Below are 9,340 nucleotides of genomic sequence, written 5' to 3' on the forward strand. Positions count from 1 at the left end.
GAGGGATTTTGTCCAGCAGTTAATTCTATGTCATCAAAGCAATAACTGATACCGTGTTCTATTGGTTATATTAAATTGTAGTTTTGTTGTAAGAGAGGCTGAACAATTAGATTAAGATTTAAGCAAAATGTGTAATGGTTTATTTAAACTAGTATAACAAACCAGCAACCAAATATCAGATATGGTACTTGTTAACCACTTGCTTACCACCACACAGCTATATACGTCGTGGCTGTAAGTTCTTATCTGTAACCCGACCTATAAATGAATAACATTGCGATCTGCTGGCACCTTGTTGCGCTGTGGATCTCTGTGACAGTGGTGTCATTAGACAGCTGCAGTCACAGTAAGTATCCCAGAGACCAGCGGAAGTGGTCTTCCTATATGGTATCTCTGTAACAGGGTGAAAAAGCCCGCAGGGGTGCACTGAGTTAAGATCTTCTCGATGCGAGATCAACCCCTCTGCTTGGTGTAAAGTTAACTGTGATCCTGCAGTCTGTAAATTAACTCCTTCCTGCCCTGACTGTGAAAGGAATGGGTTAATTCACTTTTTCGTAAAAATAAAAAGTAAAAAAAAAAATATATATATAAAAAGTTAAATAAAGAAAATTAAAAAAGTTATAGCTATAGTTATTAGTTTTTGTAATAGTATGGTAGGCTATGTCTACATACACATATACACATTTCACCCCCTTTTTCTTTCTTTCATAAAAAAAATATTAGTTTTAGCAATAGTATAGAAGACTTGTAAAACATACAAATGTACACACATTTTTTCATTTTTATTTCATAGAAAAATGTAAATAAAAATATAGGTATTCATTTTAGCTATATTTAGTATAGTGGGTTTTTTGTGTGTAAATTATAGAAATGCACACATATTGTTTCATTTATAATTTCTTTTTATTAAAAAGCAAAAAGTATAAAATGTAAAAATTTCCCCAAAATGAATACCATAGGGGTTTAACATAAAAAAAAAAAAGTATTTTTGAAGGAGTTTCTAATTTTTTTGCACTGTACAAAATCTGTTCTGGCAGTATAAAACCATCAACAGAAAAATTGGGCGCCAAAATCCCAAATGCGCTATAGTCCTATGAAGTCTCGTGGTGCCCAGCCAGTTGATTAATTATACAAATAGCATCCATGTTTACAGTACAAACATACTGTTATGGTTTTAGGAATGTTTTGTCTTGAAATCTTTTGTAATAGAAAAAAAAATATTAAAATATCTATCATCTAATTGCACAAAGCAAAGGAAAAATAATACTAAATACATGGAGGTTGGCTCAGAAATGAAATAGTTATTTGCAGTTCGATAGGCCCATCGCTAAAACTATAAAATTGCCCTGGTAAGAAGGGGGATAAACACTCCAGTAATGAAGTTGTTAAATAGTTCACCAATACCAAATATTTTTATTAGATGTACTATTTTCAGTCTTCCAGAAGAGAAATTTAACTTATTTAACAAAGAATCTAAAAAATTGTTTGGCAAGTTTTAATCTTAAAGGAATATTAAAAATGGAAAATTGACAAAACAAAAAAAAATTTAAATTCCAGTTAAAATCCCAAGTAATTTTTCCCTTAACCCCCTATATTCCTTTCATGCAATTTATTCTTCATTGCAAAATCTTACAAATTTGTAAAGACAAACTGAGAAATGCATAAAGAAATCATATTCATTTTTCACAGGAGATCAGTTATTTCTCCCCCCCCCACCTCACAATACTATGGCTGAAAAACAACTGCCTCCAGAAGGGGCCTGCCCTTCTGCTCTATCTTGTTTTTAGTTCTCTTTTACTTTATGGATCTTTTGATCCAGATTTTTCATATTGTTTCATTAAAGGGCTTGTGAGTAGGGATGAGCGAACCCGAACTGTATAGTTCGGGTTCGTACCGAATTTTGGGGTGTCCGTGACACGGACCCGAACATTTTCGTAAAAGTCTGGGTTCGGGTTCGGTGTTCGGCGCTTTCTTGGCGCTTTTTGAAAGGCTGCAAAGCAGCCAATCAACAAGCGTCATACTACTTGCCCCAAGAGGCCATCACAGCCATGCCTACTATTGGCATGGCTGTGATTGGCCAGTGCAGCATGTGACCCAGCCTCTATTTAAGCTGGAGTCACGTAGCGCCGCACGTCACTCTGCTCTGATCAGTGTAGGGAGAGGATGCAGCTGCTGCTGTTAGGGCGAGATTAGGCAGTGATTTATTTACTGAAGTGATCGATATACAGCTGTGTATCATACAACCTCTGCTATTCAATTGCTCACTGTTTTAAGGCTACCCAGAGCGTTTTTCAGTCACTTTTTTCTGGGGTGATCGGCGGCCATTTTGTGTCTTGTGGTGCGCCAGCACAAGCTGCCACCAAGTCAATTTTTAACCATCAATAGTGTGTTGTTGTTTTTTTGCTATATCCTACATCAGGGGCTTGGCTGTGCTTGCTATTTTATTGAGGGGTAAAATACAATTTCCAAAATAGCAGTACCCTAAATCTGGTGTTTCAGCTGTGGCTAGCCAATTGTAATACTGTCTGCTGTCTGCCGAAGCACAGTTTTTGTTCTGGGTGGAAGTACAATTCCCAACTTAGCAATTCCCTAAATTAGTGGTTTCTGCTCTATCAGGCCAAGTTTAAATCTATCCATAAAAGGGTATATTAGATTGAAGGTGCGGATAGGGTCATCCTCAATAACTTCACACGCTACCGTGCATTTCCAAGTCTAATTCTGTCCGTAAAAGGGATACCTGTCATCCAGCGCCTAAATACTAGGCCTACAATTTATATTCAGCTAAATCTGTCGTTACTGCTGTGCCTGTATTAGTGTAATACGGTACCTAAATAGATAGCCAGATAGTGTTAGGTGCCTGTAAAAAAAAGGCCTGAATTTGAATTCAATACATTGGGCCAAATAATTTTTTTATAATTGTGGTGAACGGTAACAATGAGGAAAACATCTAGTAAGGGACGCGGACGCGGACATGGTCGTGGTGGTGTTAGTGGACCCTCTGGTGCTGGGAGAGGACATGGCCGTTCTGCCACAGCCACACGTCCTAGTGAACCAACTACCTCAGGTCCCAGTAGCAGACAGAATTTACAGCGATAGGATAGTAAGGCCTGAACAGGTACAGGCATTAGTCAATTGGGTGGCCGACAGTGGATCCAGCACGTTCACATTATCTCCCACCCAGTCTTCTGCAGCAAGCGCACAGATGGCACCTGAAAACCAAGCCCATCAGTCTGTGACATCACCCCCATGCATATCAGGGAAACTGTCTGAGCCTCAAGTTATGCAGCAGTCTCTTATGCTGTTTGAAGACTCTGCTGGCAGGGTTTCCCAAGGGCATCCACCTAGCCCTTCCCCAGGGGTGGAAGAGATAGAATGCACTAACGCACAACCACTTATGTTTCCTGATGAGGACATGGGAATACCACCTCAGCACGTCTCTGATGATGACGAAACACAGGTGCCAACTGCTGCGTCTTTCTGCAGTGTGCAGACTGAACAGGAGGTCAGGGAGGAAGACTGGGTGGAAGACGATGCAGGGGACGATGAGGTCCTAGACCCCACATGGAATGAAGGTCGTGCCACTGACTTTCAGAATTCGGAGGAAGAGGCAGTGGTGAGACCGAGCCAACAGCGTAGCAAAAGAGGGAGCAGTGGGCAAAAGCAGAACACCCGCCGCCAAGAGAGTCCGTCTGCTACTGGCCACCGCCATCTGGGACCGAGCACCCCAAAGGCAGCTTCAAGGAGTTCCCTGGCGTGGCAGTTCTTCAAAAAATGTGCGGACGACAAGACCCGAGTGGTTTGCACGCTGTGCCATCCGAGCCTGAAGCGAGGCATTAACGTTCTGAACCTTAGCACAACCTGCATGACCAGGCACCTGCATGCAAAGCATGAACTGCAGTGGAGTAAACACCTTAAAAACAAGGAACTCACTCAGGCTCCCCTTCTACCTCTTCTGCTGCTGCCGCCGCCTCGGCCTCTTCCTCTGCCTCTGGAGGAACGTTGGCACCTGCCGCCCAGCAAACAGAGGATGTACCACCAACACCACCACCTCCATCACCAAGCATCTCAACCATGTCACACGGCAGCGTTCAGCTCTCCATCTCACAAACATTTGAGAGAAAGCGTAAATTCCCACCTAGCCACCCTCGATCCCTGGCCCTGAATGCCAGCATTTCTAAACTGCTGGCCTATGAAATGCTGTCATTCAGGCTGGTGGACACAGACAGCTTCAAACAGCTCATGTCGCTTGCTGTCCCACAGTATGTTGTTCCCAGCCGCCACTACTTCTCCAAGAGAGCCGTGCCTTCCCTGCACAACCAAGTATCCAATAAAATCAAGTGTGCACTGCGCAACGCCATCTGTGGCAAGGTCCACCTAACCACAGATACGTGGACCAGTAAGCACGGCCAGGGACGCTATATCTCCCTAACTGCACACTGGGTAAAAGTAGTGGCGGCTGGGCCCCAGGCGAAGAGCTGTTTGGCGCACGTCCTTCCGCCGCCAAGGATCGCAGGGCAACATTCTTTGCCTCCTGTTGCCTCCTCCTCCTACTCGGCTTCCTCCTCCTCTTCTTCCACCTGCTCATCCAGTCAGCCACACACCTTCACCACCAACTTCAGCACAGCCCGGGGTAAACGTCAGCAGGCCATTCTGAAACTCATATGTTTGGGGGACAGGCCCCACACCGCACAGGAGTTGTGGTGGGGTATAGAACAACAGACCAACGAGTGGTTGCTGCCGGTGAGCCTCAAGCCCGGCCTGGTGGTGTGCGATAATGGGCGAAGTCTCGTTGCAGCTCTGGGACTAGCCAGTTTGATGCACATCCCTTGCCTGGCGCATGTGCTGAATTTGGTGGTGCAGAAGTTCATTCACAACTACCCCGACATGTTAGAGCTGCTGCATAAAGTGCAGGCCGCCTGTGCCCGCTTCCGGCGTTCACATCCTGCTGCTGCTCGCCTGTCTGCGCTACAGCGTAACTTCGGCCTTCCCGCTCACCGCCTCATATGCGACGTACCCACCAGGTGGAACTCCACCTTGCACATGCTGAACAGACTGTGCGAGCAGCAGCAGGCCATAGTGGAGTTTCAGCTGCAGCACGCACGGGTCAGTCGCACTGCGGAACAGCACCACTTCACCACCAATGACTGGGCCTCCATGCGAGACCTGTGTGCCCTGTTGCGCTGTTTCGAGTACTCCACCAACATGGCCAGTGGCGATGACGCCGTTATCAGCGTTACAATACCACTTCTATGTCTCCTTGGGAGAACACTTAGGGCGATGATGGAAGAGGAGGTGGCCCAGGAGGAGGAGGAAGAGGGGTCATTTTTAGCATTTTCAGGCCAGTCTCTTAGAAGTGACTCAGAGGGAAGTTTTTTGCAACAGCAGAGGCCAGGTACAAATGTGGCCAGCCAGGGCCCACTACTGGAGGACGAGGAGGACGAGGATGAGGAGGAGGTGGAGGAGGATGAGGATGAAGCATGTTCACAGTGGGGTGGCACCCAGCGCAGCTCGGGCCCATCACTGGTGCGTGGCTGGGGGGAAACGCAGGACGATGACGATATGCCTCCCACAGAGGACAGCTTGTCCTTACCTCTGAGCAGCCTGGCACACATGAGCGACTACATGCTGCAGTGCCTGCGCAATGACAGCAGAGTTGCCCACATTTTAACGTGTGCGAACTACTGGGTTGCCACCCTGCTGGATCCACGGTACAAAGACAATGTGCGCACCTTACTTCATGCACTGGAGCGTGATAGTAAGATGCGCGAGTACAAGCGCACATTGGTAGACGCGCTACTGAGAGCATTCCCAAATGTCACAGGGGAACCAGTGGAAGCCCAAGGCGAAGGCAGAGGAGGAGCAAGAGGTCGCCAACGCAGCTGTGTCACGGCCAGCTCCTCTGAGGGCAGGGTTAGCATGGCAGAGATGTGGAAAAGTTTTGTCAACACGCCACAGCTAACTGCACCACCACCTGATACGGAACGTGTTAGCAGGAGGCAACATTTCACTAACATGGTGGAACAGTACGTGTGCACACCCCTCCACGTACTGACTGATGGTTCGGCCCCATTCAACTTCTGGGTCTCCAAATTGTCCACGTGGCCAGAGCTAGCCTTTTATGCCTTGGAGGTGCTTGCCTGCCCGGCAGCCAGCGTTTTGTCTGAACGTGTATTCAGCACGGCAGGGGGCGTCATTACAGACAAACGCAGCCGCCTGTCTACAGCCAATGTGGATAAGCTGACGTTCATAAAAATGAACTAAGCATGGATCCCACAGGACCTGTCCATCCCTTGTGCAGTCTAGACATTTATAACTACCTCCCCTTAACCATATATTATTGTACTCCAGGGCACTTCCTCATACAATCCTTTTTTTATTTTCATTTTACCATTATATTGCGGGGCAACCCAAAGTTGAATGAACCTCTCCTCTGTCTGGGTGCCGGGGCCTAAAAATATCTGACAGTGGCCTGTTCCAGTGTTGGGTGACATGAAGCCTGATTCTCTGCTATGACATGAAGCCTGAATCTCTGCTATGAGACCCCTCTCCTCTGTCTGGGTGCCGGGGCCTAAAAATATCTGACAATGGCCTGTTCCAGTGTTGGGTGACATGAAGCCTGATTCTCTGCTATGACATGAAGCCTGATTCTCTGCTATGGGACCTCTCTCCTCTGTCTGGGTGCCGGGGCCTAAAAATATCTGACAATGGCCTGTTCCAGTGGTGGGTGACATGAAGCCTGATTCTCTGCTATGACATGAAGCCTGATTCTCTGCTATGGGACCTCTCTCCTCTGTCTGGGTGCCGGGGCCTAAATATCTGACAATGGCCTGTTCCAGTGTTGGGTGACGTGAAGCCTGATTCTCTGCTATGACATGAAGCCTGATTCTCTGCTATGACTTGAAGCCTGATTCTCTGCTATGACATGAAGCCTGATTCTCTGCTATGGGACCTCTCTCCTCTGTCTGGGTGCCGGGGCCTAAATATCTGACAATGGCCTGTTCCAGTGGTGGGTGACGTGAAGCCTGATTCTCTGCTATGACATGAAGCCTGATTCTCTGCTATGACTTGAAGCCTGATTCTCTGCTATGACATGAAGCCTGATTCTCTGCTATGGGACCTCTCTCCTCTGTCTGGGTGCCGGGGCCTAAAAATATCTGACAATGGCCTGTTCCAGTGGTGGGTGACATGAAGCCTGATTCTCTGCTATGACATGAAGCCTGATTCTCTGCTATGGGACCTCTCTCCTCTGTCTGGGTGCCGGGGCCTAAATATCTGACAATGGCCTGTTCCAGTGTTGGGTGACGTGAAGCCTGATTCTCTGCTATGACATGAAGCCTGATTCTCTGCTATGACTTGAAGCCTGATTCTCTGCTATGACATGAAGCCTGATTCTCTGCTATGGGACCTCTCTACTCTGTCTGGGTGCCGGGGCCTAAATATCTGACAATGGCCTGTTCCAGTGGTGGGTGACGTGAAGCCTGATTCTGTGCTATGACATGAAGCCTGATTCTCTGCTATGGGACCTCTCTCCTCTGTCTGGGTGTCGGGGCCTAAATATCTGACAATGGCCTGTTCCAGTGGTGGGTGAAGTGAAGCCTGATTCTCTCTCCAATTGATATTGGTTAATTTTAATTTATTTTATTTTTATTTTTATTCATTTCCCTACATTTTGATTTTCCTACATTTTGCTGCCTTTTGCAGCCCTCTAGCCCTTTCCTGGGTTATTTTACAGCCTTTTTAGTGCCAAAAAGTTCGGGTCCCCATTGACTTCAATGGGGTTCGGGTTCGGGTTCGCGGCGAAGTTCGGGTCGAGTTCAGATCCCGAACCCGAACATTTCCGGGAAGTTCGGCCAAACTTCTCGAACCCGAACATCCAGGTGTTCGCTCAACTCTAGTTGTGAGAACTTTTTCTAACATACCCCTGCAGCGTGTTGGACATGTTGAAAACTCATTTGTACCCCACCCGTTTAGTATCAGCTTCTTGGCTCCATTCAATGGGCTTCCAATTCCATCCTGTAAACCTCCAGATGGACAAGGTCAGGTGCACTGCTGCAGCCAATATGTAGCCGCGGCGATGAAGTATCCCCAAGCGGCACATCACTGCTGGGTCACATGTAGACACATCACTGCTGAGGCCAGCTATTAGCTGCAGCGGTGCACCTGACCCAGTCCATCTAGAAGTTTGCAGGATGGTGAGAGAAGTCAATGACTTGTAAAGGGGTATCGGGGACCAGTTGAGTATGAGTTCGTCAACAGGTACAATACACTGCAGGGGTCTGTTAAAAAAAATCCCCAAAACTGTACAACCTCTGATTTACATGGAACAATAATTATTTTTAGTTATCATATTATTAGATTAAGCTCATTACTCATTTATTCAATTTATGGATCATTTATTCAAGATTTGTGAAGTCTTCCGTTTTCCATGAATAACCCACACACGGTGCTGACAGCAATCTCATTCTCCCCTGTTGGCTTCTAAGTCCCCACTCTGTACATTAATACTCTACAGAATTTCACACCAGCAGGAGACCGCAGTAATTGACATTATGTTCTTTTTTTAATTACCGTAACTTGACAGGATTTAGTTCAAGCTATAAACAGGAAAAATAGACTAATTTATTTAGTTCTAAATTTGTGATCCAATAAATCAAGATTCTGCAGTACATGCCAGGACTAGGGGTACTAATATTGGTTGGAAATAAAATTCTACATGAACATTTCTCGCTGACTTGAATTCAATAGAATTAATGTATTCAATTAATTTACTTAAGGGCCTATGCACACGACCGTATGTATTTTGCGGTCTGCAAAAACAGATCCACAAAAAATACGGTTGACATCCGTGTGCATTCCGTATATAGTGGAACGGAACAGCTGGCCCCTAATAGAACAGTCCTATTCTTGTCCGTGATGCGGACAATAATAGGACATGTTCTATTTTTTTGCGAAAAGGAAATACGGATTTACGGAAATGGAATGCACATGGAGTAACTTCAGTTATTATGCAGAACCATTGAAATGAATGGTTCCGCATACGGTCCGCAAAAAAAATGGAACAGACACAGAAATAAAATACTTTTATATGCATGAGACCTAAGTCAAATACTACGTGAATCTAAACAAAACTGACTAGATATTATAGGGGTTGGCTGGCAGAAAATAATTTTACATAATAGGTTAAAAAAAGAAGCATTACTCACCTTATTGCTGTTGGCATTCTGCCGCTTACTGGGTCCCCACTGCACTCTGCTTTCTTGTCTTGACAAATAGGAAGTGGTAGTAGATGCATACTCAGACTGTCATTGGCTGCAGCAGTGACCTACCTCACCAGTGATTG

This window comes from Bufo bufo, chromosome 2 (genome assembly GCF_905171765.1).
Source record: "Bufo bufo chromosome 2, aBufBuf1.1, whole genome shotgun sequence".
NCBI classification, from domain to species: Eukaryota; Metazoa; Chordata; class Amphibia; order Anura; family Bufonidae; genus Bufo; species Bufo bufo.